The sequence below is a fragment of the Rhineura floridana genome, chromosome 6 (genome assembly GCF_030035675.1).
Source record: "Rhineura floridana isolate rRhiFlo1 chromosome 6, rRhiFlo1.hap2, whole genome shotgun sequence".
In the NCBI taxonomy this organism is placed as follows: Eukaryota; Metazoa; Chordata; class Lepidosauria; order Squamata; family Rhineuridae; genus Rhineura; species Rhineura floridana.
The window spans coordinates 134,668,779-134,688,979 of NC_084485.1; positions in this window are offsets into that span (position 1 = coordinate 134,668,779).

Consider the following 20,201-nt stretch of genomic DNA (forward strand, 5'->3'; position numbering starts at 1 on the left):
TCCTCAGGGATTTTTTTTCCTGTACATTAATAATTTCATTACAATGAATCCCAAGTCACATGAATAGTTCATCCATAAAGCTTTAATTTTAGAAGTGTGGCTGCTATTTAAATTCTGCCTAATAATATTTCATACAGTCTCTGGCCTGTTTGTGTTCTTACATTGGCCCTGAACCAACTTAACAAACACTTCCACATATAGGGTCCCACCCCTCTGCTCTACTTGCTGACACCCTGGATTTATTTAAGCACTACCATTTGGAAATCCAACACTGAATAGATAAACAAGGTGCAGTTCTCTTGCAGAAAAGAGACAATTAGCTTCCCAAACAGTGAGACCTTTAAAATGATGGGTTTTATTTCCTAACACAAACTTTCCCCTTTGAGAACCCACTTGATGAGGCATTCCATGAGACATTATTGCTCGAAAATAGCTTAATGTAAAAATATTGGCAGAGCTCCTATTTTAAATTCAATTTTCTCTCATCACAGCCATGCTAAGTAATTGCATGTGGCATGCGAATGTGCATTCTCAGCTGCAGAGGATATAGCCAGATACTTGTCTAGTTCATTTAATTGCCTCCATACAAGAGCTACGGGTGGGAATGTTGTGGGGTCCTAGCACTGATGAGTATTAAATGGCATTGCCATACTGAGCAACAGAATACCAATGAATGTTGGAAAGTAGTACTCATGGACTTTTCTGCATTCATAAATGGATCTGAAATGATAATCCATGCTGAAAGTTTGGACTTCATAGTTGAAACAGAACTTGGAAGATCTGGGTTCCGATCTCCATAAAGGAACTTTCCTGGTGTCGGTTATAGGAAGGGTCACAGCTCAGGGGCAGAACGTCTGCTTTGTATGCAGAAAGTCCCAAGTTCAATCCACGGCATCTCCAGGTAGGGCTGAGAGAGACTCCTTACCCGAAATCCTGGGGAGCCGCTGCCAGTCAGTGTAGACAATACTGAGCTAGATGGAATAATGATCTGACTCGGTATAAGGCAGTTTCCTATGTTCCTAGGGACTGGGCAAGAGTCTACTATGTTCATAAATCTTTTTGTTTCATAACTAGAAACCTCTGCAGGGCTGGAGGTTATGAGTCTGACCAAACTGCAGTACAATGGGTGCAAGTGGCACAGGCAATAAGGGCTTTGCCTTCACTCATAGCTTCAAATGTGCTCACTCTGTAAGCTTTGCCATGCAAGTAGTTTATGAAAGCACACAGCTCTCAGATTTGCATGCTATTGTTTGGAGCTTAATCCACTTTAGGTCAAAGCTCCCGGCGGCCTGCAAAATCACAGTCCTGTCTTTGGATGCGCTGTTCGAGACTGTCTTGTTGCAAGCACATTTTGAGTCTTGACACAAAATTAAAGGTCTTGTGAGCTGGCCATGGTGGAAATAATATTGTGAATAACAGCTGGTACTAAGCCAAAGGATGAAAGCAAGTACTGTGCCCAATCCTGGCCCATTTTTGTGAAGTGCTTTGTTCCCTGCAAAAGAATCATTGATTTCTCTTTTGCACGGAGAGGGAGAACTTCAAATACATATTGGAGCAAGGAGCATGTTTGCATTCTGAATTCTATATGATGGCCAAGGGCCCTTTTTAATGTTTATGCTGTGACACTTTTAAAATACCACACACACACTTAAAGGAGTGCAGAGCTCTTAACACAGAGACTTAGACCCTGGTAGCTGCAGAATGCCCATGTGACTACTCAACCATTCAGACACCCCACCCAGTTAATAAGGTAAGCACTGCACCCCACCCTCCCATTGCAAAATTGTCTTGATGTTCTCCCCCTCCCTAGCTTCTTTGGGGGCCTCCCATCCCCTCAAATTGCCCCACACCAAAACCAACCTGAACAAAAGGTCCGATGCAGCAGTAATGAAAACTGGGCATGAGCTTAAAACAGCATCAAGATTCTAATATGAATGTTTGTTAAGGTTCTAATATGAATGCATGTTCAAATCTGTTCGACTCCAAGCATGCTAATTAGAATCCACAAACTGTTTTAAAACAGCAGCTTTGGAGGAAAGGGAAATTGGGTTGTAGAAGTAGCAGGTTGTGGTATGTGGGTCTGTAATCTTGGGATCCAGGGGACAAATGTGGCCCTCCAACCCTCTCTATCTGGCCCTTGGGTCTTACACCACACTCCCTCTGCCCAGGCCACATGCCTCACCATATCTGCTTCTTCTTGGCGGGTTTTTGCCTGGCTGGAACATGTTTTCCAACTTATTTATTTATTTATTTATTATTATTTTATTCAGCTTATATCCCGCCCGACTAGCAAACAGCTCTCTGGGCGGCAAACATAGAAACATATACAATAATAAAATTACAAGATCAATATAACAAATATAAAAGTACATCATCTAAAATACCAATTACAACATTTACATAAATAACTTAGATTAAAATGCCTCAGAGAAGAAAAAGGTTTTAACCTGGCGCCAAAAAGATAATAATGTCGGCGCCAGGCGTACCTCCTCGGGGAGACTATTCCACAATTCGGGGGCCACCACTGAGAAGGCCTTAGATCTTGTTACTACCCTCCGGGCCTCCCTATGGGTCGGGACCCGGAGGAGGGCCTTCATAGTAGACCGTAGTGTATGAGCCGGTTCATAACGGGAGAGGCGTTCCTGCAGGTATCGTGGTCCCGCGCCGTATAAGGCTTTATAGGTTAATACCAACACTTTGAATCTGGCCTGGTAGCATATTGGAAGCCAGTGCAGGCGAGCCAGAACAGGTGTTATATGCTCAGACCGCTTAGTTCTTGTTAGCAGTCTGGCCGCCGTATTTTGCACTAGCTGTAGCTTCCGAACCGTCTTCAGAGGTAGCCCTACTTGAATAAAATGGCTCTATCTTCCATCCAGGTGAGCAAGAGATGTTTGTGTGAGTGTGGTGGAAACTCGGCTACTGTACAAAGGTCTAATTGACATTTGTTGCTTCACCTATGCTTGCCTCTGCCCTCACACACCACTAGTATGTGGTCCCTAGAAGGGAATGTAGCCCTCCAGCCGAAAAACGTTTTCCAACCCCTGGCACAATTCTTTCCCTGCAATCCTTGCTACCCAAAGCCTCTTCCCCCACCCCATCCAACATAGCTCAAAATGCATGATTTGACTCATCTGAGGCCAACAAGAGTAAGCCTTGAGTTTTCCAACAGGGTAAAATGTCCAAGGAGAGTGCTATTTCCAAGCTGAAATAAAATATAAAAGAAGCAAAATGTATTAAAATCCTCAGCATTCAAACAGAACTCTGGAGAGAGAAACAAAAGCAATGGTGAGGTATTTCAAGAAGGACAAATATAATTTATTTCATATTTACTTAAACAAAATGGAAAACCTTCCTGCATATTTTTACACTGAAGAATGTTTATATCAAGAGCTGTAGTGGCTACAGAATGAAAATAAGACAGAGACCGTCTCCTTGAAAGCAACTAAATAAATTGATAAAACTATCTAATTTATCCCATATGAGATCAAAATAAAAGGTGTGCCAATAATTAAGGATGGGCCAAATCCCCCACCCTTTATACACAAACATTTGCTGCCTGATGCTAATATGGTGAACATTGACTGCATTTTGTATGAAAGGCCTCATCTGCACTATCAATCTAAAGCACTATCGTACCACTTTAAACAGTCATGGCTTCCCCCAAAGAATCCTGGGGACTGTAGTTTGTTAAGGATGTTGAGTTGTTCAGAGACCCTTATTCCCTTTCACAGACCTACAATTCTCAGAGTTTCCTGGAAAGTGGTCTTGACAGTTAAACCACTCTCTTAACAGTGCTCAACACCCTTAACAAACTACAGTTCCCAGGATTCTTTGGGGGAAGCCATGATTATTTAAAGTGGTATGATACTGCTTTAAATTGATAGTGCAGATGGGGACCAAAGAAATAAACACACCTGTCTGGTGACCCTCACTCTGCAGTGTTTATAATGTGGCATCCCAAGATTCAACACTTCTTAAAGCTATACTATACATATATTTGGGGTATTATTTCACAAGTAAAGACACAAAGCAGACATATTCCCCAGTCCTCAAATGTTTTGCTAGCGTGGAGCTCCTCTTACTGGCAAACATTTCCTCCATTAGAAAAGGGATGCACCCCGTGGTGAATGGCAAAGGTTGTGCAACAGCCCACATCACAGAATCAAGGTGATAGTGATTTACTGAAAACCACAAAGAAGCCCAATGTCAATGGCCGTATATGAATCCAGATTTTGTATTGCTCTACTGGACTGCTAGGTGGGGAACAACATAGCCAGAAAGAAGACCTATTCCAGATGATCACAAGATGTGTTCAAGAGGACTGTATGGTGAATATTCAGATCTGCTAAATAGCAGTCAAGTCTGCTAAGTATTCAGCCCTCTATTTAACTAGGCCCAGTATTTGAAATCCAGCAACGTTACATCACTGACTATCAGAATATCAATATATGAACCATGAACTGTGAATGAGAATTTTTCAACAATCTATGTTTTACCTCTGAGTATCATCATCTTTCCTGTGATTGAATACTACTCCTATGTTGAAAATCACTGACAACTTTTTAGGAAATTAAAACCTTCAGTCGCTTTGTAGTTTTTCTTCCTTGTAGTTTGCTGAAGAAGCGGAGAGGCCACCTAAAACTTCACAATTATAGGTCCAGAAGGTGGATTCTAGAAGAGAACCAGTGTGGTGTAGAGGTTAGAGTGTCAGACTATGACCCGGAAGAGCAGGGTTCAAATCCCCCACTCAGCCATGACAGTGACCTTGTGCAAGTCACAGTCTCTCAGCCTTGCCTACCTCAAAGGGTTGTTGTGAGGACAGAATGGGAAAGAGGGAAGAACCATGTATACCACCTTGAGCTCCATGGAGGAAAATGGAATATAAATGAAAAACTAAATGCAGAAATCTGCCTCTTTGGATTTAGGGGAAGACCCTTGGGGATAACTTACTGATCTCTGAAAATTGTTTGGAAGACCCAATGATCAACATACTAGGCATCATTAGGTCAGTGATAATGTCCAGTATGGTACTCATGACTATTCACCTATATCAGCACTTGACATGGGTGAGAATTTCAATTCATTTCAAGCTGAATTTATCAAACTCATACTTTCAGAAACAACACGAGAACTGAAACACAGCCGTCCTTCAAAAGTCACACTTATTTGAATTTTGTGACCAATGATTACAAAAATGTGTATATTAGGGGAAGTGTAAATAAAATGAATGTATGAGTGAAAATAGCATGCAAAAATGCATTATGAGACAAGAAATGGCTTGCAAAATGTGTACATTAGTCAAAAAAAGCCTACGGAAACGTGTTTATTAGGAGAAATTTGCACTAAAATGATGAATTTTCATGAGGAATTTTTCATACAAAAAATCGCAAATTGCTGCAGAAATGTTGAGAATTAACATTAAGATTGGAAAAATGAAAAACTGAGAAAATCAACACTGACAGATCTTTTCATCACTAATCATCACCTACTCCAGAACAGATATGAACACGGATAGCTAATAGGAGTTTGGCAGCAGAGGTGTAGGGAGAAAGAGAGAAAAAGCAAAGAGCATGCACCACATACCTGTGGGACTCTTCTGTTAACCTTGAAGGAGGACAGGACAAAGCACAGGCCACTCCAATGCAGGTAGAAAACAAGAAACAAAAGGTAATTATACAGTCACAAGAGTGGCTATATACTATAACCAACGTGAGTTTTTCACATTCCGCAAGGTTAAATTGAAAATACCCCCCTGCAATTCTGATGCTTCCCATAAGCTCATTTGAAAACAAAACCTTACAAAACTTATACTCCTGAACTCAGAAATGCTTGCTTAACAAACCTGTAAATGTTCATGGCGATAAACAAAATAGTCAGAAAGAATCGAGAGTTCAAAGTCTAGAGAGAGGGGGGGGAAAAAACCAGAACCCTTTTGGACTTTTTTCTGTCGGAGTTCTCATAATTGGTTGAAATTCATTAAAAATCAGCCATGGTCACAAGGTACCTGTAATCCTGTTACTGACCTTGCCCCATATGCTGACCTTCATCTTCTGCAGTTTAAAAGTTAAATAAATGTCTGGCTGATTTTTAATTAATTTAATACATTTTGGCTTGCACCCAATGTTAATGTTGGGCATGCTCAGTAAGAAGCAATTGTCAGTGTTCTAAAAGCCAGACTCACAACTGCTTGGCTTTCCTAATCAGGGGGCCACACCCACACCAGACTTTGATTTCAGGTGAGACAGTCATGGCTTCCCTCAGAGAATCCTGGGAAGTGTCGTTTGTGAAGGGTGCTGAGAGGAGACTCCTATTCCCCTGAGAGAGCTCCACTGGTTTAACAGTCAGCCATTCTGACTGAAGGTCTGTGAGGGGAACAGGGTGTCTCCTAGCAACTCTCAGCACCCTTCACTAACAACACTTCCCAGAATACTTTGAGAGAAGCCATGCCTGTCCAAATTGAAATAAAGGCCTGGTGTGGATGTGGCCAGGGACAGCTTTGGATTAAATTTGGGTGGGAGCTACATGTGCCTGCTATAGAATAAAAAGGTGGGGGAAATCCTGAAAAGCAATGATACTGTTCACAATGTTTTCCTTTTGGAAAGGAAAGGGGGTTCCCCACTGCCCAGTGCCAACCCACCCACTCTCCTACGCTCCCCCTCCTCCTCCCCTCCCTGTCCCTCCCCCAGGTCAATGTTGGACTACAATCTGGGAGACCAGGGTTCAAATCCCCACACAGCCATGAAGCTTACTGGTTGGCCTTGGGCCAGTCATTGCCTCTCAGCCTCAGAGGAAGACAATGGTAAAACCACCTCTGAATACCATTTATCATGAAAACCCTATTTACAGGGTCACCATAAGTCAGGATCAACTTGAAGGCAGTCCATTTCCATTTTCAAACATGATTGCACAGAAATAAATCCCATTTAACTCAAAAAGTATGCAACTGATCAAACCCACCCTCCCTTCTCCTTCTTCCTATCTCCTCCCTCTTGCCCCTTCCTTCCCCTCCAATCCCCTCCCCCTCCAATCTCCTCCTTCCCCTTCCCTCCCCCTCCTCCTCCTCATGGTCAGTTTTAGTTATCCTAACCATGATTACATAGGAGTAAATCCAATTGAACTCAATAAGCATGCAAATGATCAGACCTGGCTTTCCCCTCCTTCCCCCTCCTCTCCCTTCCTCTTCCCCTCCCCTCTTCCTTCTTCCTCATGATTGCACAGGAGTAAATCCCACTGAACTCAATAAACATGCAAATGATCAAACCTGTCATTCTCCCCTCCCCCTCCTCCCCTCCACCCATCCTCCTTCCCCTCCTCCTCCTCCCCTCCTCCCCATCCCCTGTGGTTAGTTTGACCTATCCTAAGCGTGATTGCAGGAGAGTAAATCTCACTGAACTCAATAAGCATGCAAATGATCAATCCATTCTCAGCAAGCTTGCACAGGATCCCATTTCTTACCTCCGGGATTAAAAAGCAAAGAAATTCACTAATAGGCAAAAAACCTTGCATTTTAAGAACATACCTATAGCCCACAGCTATTTCTATCAAACTTTAAAAAGCAGGGAAATTGGGCAGCTATAGTGAATGCACCAGGGGAGCAGGAGACCTGACCTCCTCACTGAAATATTGTACTGCCCTACAAATTGGTCAAAATGCAAACACAATTTGGGTTGCTCTTTCACAGTACAATCCACTTCCTGTGTAGCTTGGAAGAATTTGGTAACATTCAAGATCTTGGGGGCCTTCTCATCAATCTTTCCAGTACTTAGAAGAGGAGTAGAAAGGGAAAGAAAAATACTCTGGGTGAATGACTGGCTACAAAGGTGTCAACAGCCTTCATAAAAATGTAGGGAAGGAGCCAGACTATGAATCATATGGTCTTTGATATCTGTATACTAATGCCCAGACTATGGGAAACAAACAGGATGATCTTGAACTCTTAATACAGGAGGGTAAATACGATGGTATTTATCACTGGAACTTGGTGGGATGACTCCCGTGATTGGAATACAGAAATTGAAGGATTTAACTTGTTCAAAAAGAACAGAAGAAATAGCAAAGGAAGTGGAGTCACACTATATGTTAAAAATATATACCCCTGCACAGAAATAGGGCGCCCCGCTCGCCGCACAGCTGACGAGCGGGGCAAGGTTGCAGGTGGGGGTGAAGATGCTGCCTCCATCTTTAATGAAGGCAGCGTCGTGCGTCACGCTGATGACGAAAGCGCGACGCGTAACATGAGGGGCGGGGCTGGCAGGACTATTTAAGTCCCACCGCCCCTCATACCTTCCTCTCTTTGCTGCGCGACGGCGACGGCGAGGGACAGACGAGGCAGAGCAGCAGACGAGCGGCGAGGAGAACAGCGGCGGTCATTTTGAAAGCCGCATGATTCGCGAGATCGGCGCCATTTCGAGGCGCTGATCTGTGGCAACACAGACTGTGTTGGCGGCCTTGGCGCCATTAGGCGCTGGCTTGCGACTCCGGCCGCCTCCGGTGGGCCGTTTAGGCCCGTGATTCCACAGAGGAGGGGCCAGAGAAGCGGCTGCAGCTGGAGCAGGCCTTCACAAAGGCTTGCAGAGCTGAACGTGGCTGCCCCCCCCACTGGGGGAAAGGAAGGGAGGAGCGCCGCTTCAAAGGCTTACTATAGCCTGTTAAATAAGAGCACACTTCTGTTCTTTAAGGCTGTTTTTTACAGCTAGTTAAACAAGGGCTGCTGGGCTTTGAAAATTCAAAGTTCCTTTTGACAGCCAGTTAAGCAAGATCACCTTCACATTGCTTATAATATACATTGCCTATATCATAGATCGCTCATAATATTACTCTTACTCTTCAGTAAGAACATTGTATAATAATAATAATAATAATAATAATAATAATAATAATTTTGGAATTGTTTATTAACCAAGACAATTTGTCATGCCATCCAAAAAAGGTAAAGGGGGGGCAAAAGGTAAGGGGAGAGCCTACAGGCCTCCACAAAAACGCCCTCCCCCGGAGCCTGGATCCTCGGATGAGGATGAGGCACCACCATGGGCTGCCATCCTAGCGCGCCTTGAAGCCTTGGAACAACGAGGGAGGGTGATGCCAACCCCTGCCAGCGTATTTGATATACGCAGGAGTGCTGATCGAGAGACAGCCTCAAAGGGCATTGTCTCTCTTTAAGTATCTAGACATAATATATAGGGCGTATGTAGAATTCTCTGGGCTGGCTTGGCTGTCTTACGAAGAGGCATTTCGTATGCGGGCGGCGTTCGATGTGACCCTTCCATGGGACAAGAAGGAACCCAAGCTATGGCTGCAGTTTATGACTGCGGCCCGTGCCATGACTGGAGATAGGTGCGATAGTGGGCATCTTATCAGCAGGCAGTCGACCGCCACCCTTCCCCGCTTTAATGCGGGGCAAGGGGTTCAACAACGGCTGCTATGCTGGGAGTTCAATGCCCGTGGAACCTGTAATCGCAACCCGTGTCATTTCCAACACAACTGTATGATTTGTGGAGCCTCACACCCTTCCACCGCCTGCAGCAGAGGCAGGTCATACAGGGGAGGCGGCAGGGACCAGCAGTGGGGCAGAAAACAGACACCACCTGGGGCTAATCAAGGAAAAGGGCCCCTCCCCAATTAAGTTACATGTTTTACAGGGCTTGTTAGCTGGTTATCCAGTAGCTGGAGACACCGGTTTTCTTTTTAATGGTTTTTTGTCAGGCTTTCGAATTCCCTACAATGGTCCTAGGGTTACTTACATGTCCCAAAATTTAAAATCTGTCATAGGCAGGGAGGCAATAGTGCGAATGAAAATCAACAAAGAAGTGCAAGCAGGACGGGTGCTTGGCCCGTTCCAATCACCCCCTCTCCCTAACCTTTGAGTATCCCCATTAGGGATTGTACCCAAGAAGGTGGTAGGGGAGTATAGGCTTATTCACCACTTGTCCCACCCGCGTGGACACTCAGTTAATGACTTCATTCCTGACAGTCTACGTACGGTTCACTACACATCATTCGACTCTGCTGTGCGCATGGTTCGGGCCTGCGGTATAGGAGCATTAATGGGCAAGTGTGACATTAAGTCCGCTTTCCGACTACTGCCCGTCCACCCAGCAGATTTTGACCTGCTGGGCTTTAGTTTCGCCAACAAATTTTATGTGGACCGCACCTTGCCTATGGGATGCTCAATCTCTTGCACAGTCTTTGAGCGCTTCAGCACTTTTTTAGAATGGGCAATCAAACATAAGGTGGGCAGGACTTCAGTCGTTCATTATCTGGATGATTTTCTATTTGCGGGTGGGTCAGGTACAGGCGAATGCCTACACTTAATGGCCCAGTTCCAGGAATTGACCGAAGAACTGGGGGTTCCTCTAGCCATAGAAAAGACGGAGGGACCTGCTCCAGTTTTGACCTTTTTAGGCATCGAAATTGATTCTCAGCAGCAATGCTGTAGGCTACCCCAGAATAAGCTGCTAATCCTCCACAACAGGATAAATGAAGTTATAAGGGCGAGGAAAGTTTTCCTCTCCACCCTCCAGGAGCTAGCAGGGCATCTTAATTTTGCGTGCCGGGTCATAGCGCCTGGCAGAGCATTTTTGAGGCATGTATATGAGGCCATGGTGGGACTTTCACGACCCCACCATCGATTTCGGGTTACAGCGGCTTTACGCGCTGACCTGGCTGTGTGGTCCTCCTTTCTACAGGATTTCAACAGTACATCCTTTTGGAGGCAGGACCGTCTCCTGGAGGCCAAGCTACAGGTCCATTCCGATGCCTCTGGGGGTTATGGCTTTGGGGTAGTCTTTGGGTCTTCCTGGTGTAAGGGACAATGGCCACAGACATGGGTTCAAGAGGGTCTAGACAAGGATCTGAACTTTTTGGAATTTTTCCCTATAGTGGTAGCAGTCTATTTGTGGGCTGTGGAGTTGCAGAACTCCACAGTCCACTTCTGGTGTGATAACATGGCTACAGTACATATTATCAATTCCCTCACATCCAGGAATGCCAGGGTTATGGGTCTTGTCCGTTCTTTTGTTCTCCAGTGCCTGCGTTTTAATGTTCTTTTTCCGGCACGGCATGTTCCTGGCATTGACAATAGTGTTGCTGATGCTCTGTCACGGAACCAGATGGACCGTTTCCGTCAGCTGGTGCCGCTGGCCAGGGCTCAGCCGGAAGCCGTGCCCCCTGCGCTATGGGAGATTGGAGAGCAGAGTCGGAGAGAGCCATAAGCCTTTCCATTGCCCCCAGTACGCTCAACAGTTACCAGAGAGCAGGTAGGGACATGCAGGACTTCTGGGCCTCCAAAGGCTATGCGCCGGAGTGGCCTATTCCGGTAAGTCACCTGCTTGAATTCCTGGTGGATGGCAGGAAACGGGGCCTGCCAGTCCGAACACTGCAAGGTAAGCTGGCGGGGCTTGCCTTTTTAGCGAAGGCAGGTGGTTTTCTGGATCATAGTGAGGACTTCAGGGTCCGACGCATGTTGGCTGGATGGGCTAAGGAACACCTCGCCCCACCTGATTCCCGGTGACCTTTCTCACTAGACATGATACTAGGGATGGTTCACCAGTGGAAAACGGTCTGTAACACTAATTATGAGGCCAAGCTATTCCGGGCAGTAGCCTTTACGCTATTTTTTGGAGCCTTTCGGATCAGTGAGGTGGTGGCTGGCTCTAAACATGACACGTCTCAATGTGCCCTCCAGTTTTCGGATGTCTCCATAGAAGGAGGCTGCGCTTGTATAACTTTAAGATGGTTTAAAACGGACCAAAAATATAAAGGGAGACAGGTGCGCTTGGCCCCATCATCAGAGCCTCACCTCTGCCCAGTACAGGCTTTAAATGATTTCCTAAGAACAAGGGGATCAGCCGAAGGCTTTTTATTTACGCATGTGAACATGGCCCCTCTTTCCATTTATCAATTTTGGGCCTTAACAAAACTAGCATTGCATAGGATGGGTTATGATGCCTCACAATTTGGAACACATTCATTTAGAATAGGAGCTGCTTCTACGGCAGCAGGTTTTGGTTTTCCCCAGGCGACAGTAGAGGCTGTGGGACGATGGTCCTCTGACGCGTATAAGGGCTACATTCGCCCCTTCTAGAGCGCGGGGAATGCGGAAGCCTAACAATTTTCATTTGTTTTGGCAGGTTGCTGGATGGGGGCGGAGCAGGCGCAGATCCTTATATGCGGCCACAGCATGATCTTCTGGGCAGCCCGGAGGGCAGCGAAGTCAAGCATGGGCTCGCAGTTGGGCCTCAGTAGATGGGCTGCAGTACAGTGGCTTGGCCGGCGAGGAATGCGTTGGGAGGGGCTCCTACCCGCTCTGTTCCGGCAAGGTTTGGTGTGAACAATTCCGCAAGTGCTGGTCATCCATCTGGGTGGTAATGACCTTGGCTTGATGAAGGGCAAGGCCCTCAGCGTACAGGCATGTAAGGACATGCAAGCGATAAGGCAGCGTTGGCCTTGCGTGTGTCTGATGTGGTCAGACCTGCTTCCATGCCAGGTGTGGCGTGATGTTTGGGATCCAGCAGCGATGGATAGAGCACGGAAGAAGGTCAACCGGCAGATTCGGTTGGCTCTTCTTGGGCACGGGGGGTTGGTCATTCCGCATCCCCAAATTCAGCAACAGAAGGGTGAACTGTACAGGGCCGATGGCGTTCACCTATCAGACGCAGGTAACAACTTATTTTTGGGAGACCTGCAGAGATGTCTGCGAGAGGTGCTTCTCGGCAGTGGGGTAAAGGAGGACTAAATAGAGATTTGTCCCCCTTTTGTGGCGGGAAGGTGCGGGAAGGGAAATAGGTAAGGACAGCTAGGTGGCCCCCTTAGGCACCTTTGGAGGTGATTGGCGGTTCCGGAGGGCCTGTCTCTCAGGGCTTTACGGCTCTAGAGCGGGATATGGGCTGCTTCTGGGGTCAACTTATCCTCATCTACCCAGGGGCTATACGGTCCCAGGTGGGGATGACGTGGGAAGGCCCCCCTACTCACCTGCAAGGTGTGGCTAGGGTAAAGGGTAAGCAGATGGGCTTGCCCTTGTCCCAGCAGGGGCTGGTCGCCCAAGAGCTGTGTGCTAAGCTACTTGCTTATTTACAGTTCCCGCACCTAGGTTTCCCTCTTCAGGTCACTTTAAATTGGGGTTCTTTCTTTACTGTAATTTAAATTAAGTGGCCCTTGTTCAACCCAAGCTGATGTGTCTGCGTTTTATTTCACCCATCAACTGCAAAGGGTGCCCCGCTCGCCACGCAGCTGACGAGCGGGGCAAGGTTGCAGGTGGGGGTGAAGACACTGCCTCCATCTTTAATGAAGGCAGCGTTGCGCGTCGTGCCGATGACGAAAGCGCGACGCATAACATGAGGGGCGGGGCTGGCAGGACTATTTAAGTCCCACCGCTCCTCATACCTTCCTCTCTTTGCTGCGCGACGCCCACCCCGCCCTCCTCTTTCATGGTGTGCCCATGGGGTCGCTTCGGGGCCAAGTAGGAATTTTTATCCTGCCCACCCGTGTTGGCGGGCAGGTTTTTTGCCTACTCCACACTATGGGACTGGGAGGGAATCGGGTTAGGGGGTGTTGTGTTTAATAGGCAGATTTGGCTTATTTGGCTAATTGACTTATACAACAGGTCATGCCCAAAGGGCAATGTATTTAAAACCAAAGCGGGAAGGTGCAGGAAGGGAAATAGGTAAGGACAGCTAGGTGGCCCCCTTAGGCACCTTTGGAGGTGATTGGTGGTTCCGGAGGGCCTGTCTCTCAGGGCTTTACGGCTCTAGAGCGGGATATGGGCTGCTTCTGGGGCCAACTTATCCTCATCTACCCAGGGGCTATACGGTCCCGGGTGGGGATGATGTGGGAAGGCCCCCCTACTCACCTGCAAGGTGTGGCTAGGGTAAAGGGTAAGCAGATGGGCTTGCCCTTGGCCCAGCAGGGGCTGGTCGCCCGAGAGCTGTGTGCTAAGCTACTTGCTTATAGACAGTTCCCGCACCTAGGTTTCCCTCTGCAGGTCACTTTAAATTGGGGTTCTTTCTTTACTGTAATTTAAATAAAGTGGCCCTTGTTCAACCCAAGCTGATGTGTCTGCGTTTTATTTCACCCATCAACTGCAACCAGGAGGATGAGCTTGGTAGCTGCACTGAAAGTATCTGGATTAAAATAAATAGGCAAGGAATAAAAGAAACAAGTAGCTCTAGTCTACTGCTGACCACCCAATCAAGCAGAAGACGAGGATGAAACTTTTGAAAAGCAAATTGCCAATGTTTCAAGGAGGCATGATGTAGTAGTAATGGGGGACTTCACCCTGATATCTGCTGGGAGATAAATTCTGCCAAGCAAGGCCCCTCCAAGAATGTCTTGCCTTGTGTTGCTCACAACTCTCTCCTACAGAAAGTGGAGGAAGGAAGTAGAGGATCAGTTATCTTTGGCTTGATTCTAGCCAACAGAGATGACTTAGTGGATGAAATGGTAGTTACAGGAACTCTGAGGGAAAGTGACCATGTTATACTTGATTTTACAGGAAGCAAAAGCTGAGTGTAGCCACACGCACACCCTGGACTTCAGGAAAGCTGATTTTAATAAACTCAGAACAATGATAAGTAATGTTCCATGGCAAGCCACCCTAATGAGAAAAGGAGTCCAAGATGGGTGGCAGTTTCTAAAAAAGGAAATTATGAAGGCACAATGGCAAACAATTCCATCAAGAAAAAAAGAGGGAAGACAGCAGAAGAAGCCAAAGTGGCTTCACAAAAAGCTTGGAGATTATCTGAAAACAAAAAAGAACACATATAGGAATGGAAGGAAGGCCAGGCCACAAAGGAAGAATACAGACAGGTAGAACAAAATTGCAGGGATGGTGTCCGGAAGGTTAAAGCTGAGAATGAGTTGAGGATAGCAAGGGATGATAAAAGCAACAAAAGTACATAGTTATAAGATGGGGGATACTTGGCTCAGTAATAATACATGCGAGAAGGAACTTGGAATTGTTATTGATCATACGCTGAATATGGCTGCAAAAAAGGCAAATACTATTCTAGCCTGCATTAACAGAAGTATAGTTTCCAAATCACATGAAGTACTAGTTGCCCTCCATTCGGCACTGGTTAGGCATCATCTTGAGTACTGCGTCCAGTTCTGGACACCTCACTTTAAGAAACATGCAAACAAACTGGTTCAGAGGAGGGCAACAAGGATAATTATGGGACTGGAAACAAAGGCCTATGAGAAGAGACTGAATGAACTGGGCAAGTTTAGGCTTGAGAAGAGAAGACTGAGGGAAGATATGATAGCACTCTCCAAGTACTTGAAAGGTTGCCACACAGAGGAGGGCCAGGATCTCTTCTTGATCATCCCAGAGTGCAGGTCATGGAATAATGGGCTTAAGTTACAGGAAGCCAGATTTCATCTGAACATCAGGAAAAACTTCCTGTTAGAGCAGTCTTACAATGGAACCAATTACCTAGGGGGGTGGTGGGCTCTCCAACACTGGAGGCATTCAAGAGGCAGCTGGACAGCCACCTGCCAGGTATACTTTAAGTTGGGTTCCTGCATTGAGCAGAGGGTTGGACTCAAAGGTCTTATAGGTTATTTCCACCTCTACTATTCTGTGATTCTATGATTTTATCAGATCCCTAGACAGAAACGCTCAACATCTAACTTACAATGTCCAAATGTGTAGCGGCTCATCCATGGCCTACACAGAAGTTTACTCTTTAAACTTCTAAGTGGAAGGACACCAAAAGACTATATTCCTTTTATGTTAGATCATTCACTAGCAGTTACTATTGTTCAAATTCAGAGCTTGGAAAAGTTACTTTTTTGAACTACAACTCCCATCGGCCCCAGCCAGCATGGCCACTGGATTGGGCTGATGGGAGTTGTAGTTCAAAAAAGTAACTTTTCCAAGCTCTGTTCAAATTAAATAAATTTGAGTCCTCCTACTTTAAAATGCGGGTCTACAAGGAAACATTCATTTCTCTTTTACCCACAAATTTATTTATATCCAGAACAACCACAAGATGCTATTTATCTCTGACCACCCAAATTTAAAGCAAATGTATTTGAAACGTATCCCCCATAGTGTAGAAACAAGCCAGCTGCCATCATGTATATGGTAGCTAGCTGCCAGATTTGTAGATGAGATCCCCAATGTCTGGACATTCTTGGCATTAACTCAGTTTTCAAAGTATTCTGTCCTTTTATATTTTACACATTTCTTAATTAAATCAAACTTTCTAAAACCATGCTGGTCTCTTAAGGCTCATAATGAGATGTTAACTTTATCTAGCCTTCAAATCCTCCAAATTGATTTCCCCCCGTATTTATCGATTTCATTTGGGTTAGGCTCAAACTGTACATTACATAGAGTCCTGGAAAGTTCTGTAATTCTTTATGTATATACTGTTTTTAAATCCCAAAGTAGTACTGGTCAGGCTGCAAATTCTGAAACAGAAGGGTGTGCAAACATGACTGCTTAGCTCTTTTTCCTCATACCTCTTCTAAACTCAATTTGATTATATTGGATTTTTAAACCACTTTAATTGTAAATCACCTAGAGCAGATGTGGGGAATGTTGGGCTGAACTACAACTTCTATTAGCCCCAGTAAACATGGCCAACATTGATGGGAGTTGTATTTCAGCAACATCTGGAGGGCCAAAGGTTCCCCACACCTGACCTAGAGGCTTTGGCATACAAAGAGCTGATCAAGATGTAGGGATCAAGGCCAGAAGCAGCAGGGGTTACTGTATGTAGATATTTGGTGATCTTGAAAGACTTTTCTAAAAGAGGTGCCAAATTTCTCACAAAATACCCAACTGCAATAGTGGGGAGACTGAGACCTTCAAGATGTTGCTGGATTCCAACTCCCATCAGTCCCAGCCAGCATCACTTATGGTCAGAAGTTATGGGAGCTGTAGCCCAGCAACATCTGAAGGGCCTCAGGTCCCCCATCCATGCCCTAATGGATGCACATACAGTATAGGTGATAATTGTTAGCAAATGTGAGCCAAAATGGTTTCTGCAAAGTTTTGGGGTGATTTCTTCCCGCTCCCGAGGATTATCTTGTACACAGCTAGCAGTGATGCATGTGGCAGTGCTATGCATCATGATCTGAAGTGCGCTTACCCAAATATATATCTCACATTTCTTTCTAGCATGGTTCAGGTAATGTTGGAGAGGAGGGAGGGTTTAGGTCCTTTACCTGGGTGCTTTCAGAGAGGTGTTTATTGTGGGATCTGTGTTTCACATGTGTGCATGATTCTGCAGCATCCGCAGGACATTCTTGCATCAAAATGCCAACCCGTATTCCTCCCCCACCCATTTAATCTGGATTTATCCTTTCCCCAGAAAATCTGATAAACTTAAAAATATAAACCTTTTGCCAGTGACCCATTTGCAGTATCTGAATGACCTGTTTGCAATATTAAATCCCATCTGAAAGTGTATTCCTTTTCATATAAAAGTATAGACCTCTAACCCCCTGCTTTATGTATTAATAGGGTAGATGTGTACATAAAGATAAGTGACTGCCCTGTTACATCTTGGATGACCCTTAGCCTGCAGTCTCAAGAATACTTAACTGGAAATAAAGCCCATTGATTTCAGTGGGATATAAGTGCAGAGTAAACAGGTTTAGGATTGATTCTGGGACTGTGCCATTTAGAATACAGATTGGAGGTAACAGAGAATGCATGGATAGAATGTGTGCCCACATGAAGAACTCTGCATGTAGAAAACTAGCATATCAAGAAGAAGTGTAGGCCTAACAGGTTAGCGTTCCACAAAGGGGGAGTCTCGATTGTATGATCTTTACCTCCTGTGTACCTGCATTTTAGAGTAGAAGTCTCAGGAGAGCTACAACTCTTCTAAATGGGTTGAGCAGTATTATGACATGGCTGAATCAGAGAAGGAATGCACACCGCCCTACTAATGAGTTCTGCCAGTCCCATTTACTCCCTAATTTGCTCATGTTCCTGATATTTTCATTCCATCTATGGCAGAGAGGCTGAGTGCCAGTGAAATATCACTACAATCATGGTAGCTCCCAACTGTCACATTCAGTGAAATTATTTAGGCTCACATCTCCGAACACCTGGCTCCAAAATTTGAGATATAATTAGCAGGTTATGTAACCTGCCATGCACTAGGCAGTCTTTCTGTATCTCTCTGAAAATGTGGGTATTTTTGTACATGACAGAAGGGACAAAAATAAAAACTGATACAGGATGCCAGAGCTCAGAGTTCTGAGAAGATTTCCAAAACCTAGCCCAGGAATAATCTAAGCTAAAAATAAAATTTCTCTCTCTCTCTCTCTTTAATATTGCAAGCTACATACGAATAAACCTTGACAAGAGTATTATTCTATATAGTCCATTTCCCCCTAAAAGATTATTATATGAAAAGAGAATGGGGGGGGTGTATTATACTGATGTTTAATTTCTCCTTCATTCAAAGGAAAACACAACCTTAAATGCAAGTTGTTTCCAGTATGTGTGAGCACAGCTTTAGAAACTTCCAGAGGGTTTTATAACCAGAGCATTATAAGCTTCAGGGTGGGGAGTTTGTTCTGAGGAAAAAAAGGTTTAAAATAAAATTCAACCCCTACTCCCCTTCCCAGATGTTAATATTTATCTCAGAGCAACAAAATGGCTTGATGTTGAAAACAATTTAAGAATATTTGAGTTATAATTTGATAAAAACACTAGTGCTTTCTAGCTTTTATTTTCTCGGCAAGATTCCCCCCCTCCCAATCTGCCTCCAGAAAATCTCTCTTATAAAATAGAAAGAAAAGTCACCAAAAAAAGCCCCTGGAGAAATGTGCAATATGGATTGAGCTAAGCATTGAGTTGGCACTATCATCTCCTTAGGTCACCACCTTTCATACAGTGATTGGCATATCTGATCTGACATTGTTCGACTTGTCTCTTGATTGGCTGGTTCCCTGCTTAAGACCTCCCCAAGGCAAAGCCTTGGATTCTGTGCTTTGTCCAACAGTTGCGTTTCTTGGGAGCAGCTAAGCATTTTCATGAGGAGAGGACAGCGAGGTGAGAGAAAACGTCAATCATCACTAGCAGTATTGCAGTCCCTGCTGCACCAACTATGGAGAAAGAATATCATTGAGGTGACTTCTGCATAAACACTGTTAGTTTCATTCCACTTGTTTTTATTCCCTTTTCAAAAAGGCCGGGGGGGGGGCAGAGAGAGAGAGAGAGAGAGAGAGAGATGATGGTGCAGTACCAAGCATCGGGTGTTAGGGCAATCTGTGCATTTTCTACACAAAGAAAGGAGAATACCTTTAAATAAGGTGTTGAAAGTTATAGAATGTCTGAGGTTACTCACCGTCAGTGCTTATGCAACATTTTCAATATAAATACTCTGTCTAAACAGATACTACTCTGCTCTTGCGGGGTGTGTGGGAAAGACCCTGATATAGAAATGGGCAAGAAATATGATTCAGTTCCCATTTTCAGCCAAATCAATCAAATTTGCACTTTCCGAAAATATGAGAACCAAGTCACAGCCATCCTTCAAAATTTGTACTTATTCGGATTTTGCAATGCAGTTTGCCAACCAAACAATGTCTACAAAAATGAAAGTGTGCATGAACATGAATATATGAGTAATAATGACATACAAAAATGCATTACATGTGGAGACATTGCTTGCAAAAATGTGTACATTAGTCAAAACTGCCTACAAAAATGTGTTTCTTCGGAGACATTTGCACTAAAATGCTGGAGAATTTTCATGAGGATTATAACGAATTTACTTACTTACTTTACTTACTGTATTTGTATACCGCCCCATAGCCGAAGCGCTCTGGGCGGTTTACAGTAACTAAAAACATTAAAAACAAATATACAAATTTAAAACACATCTTTTAAAAACAATTTAAAACACAATTTAAAAAAATTAAAACAATTTAAGGGATGCCAAAAGGGATGCTAAAAGCAACAAAAATTGCTGCAGAAATGTGGAGAACTGAATTTAAGATTGGAAAAATGAGAAAGTGACTGGTCATTCCATCCCTACCCTTGTATTATCCTACAATAACTGAAACTAACAATGACTGAATAGCCAACCTTCTATTGCCAGGCTACCCTCTAGACTCAAACAGCAGCAACAGAAAATACAAATTAGGATCCACAGCCTCATCCAACATAGAGGGAGGGAGATATATTGGACCTATTTACATAAATAAAATACAAATATTAAACCTGTTAGATAAATGAA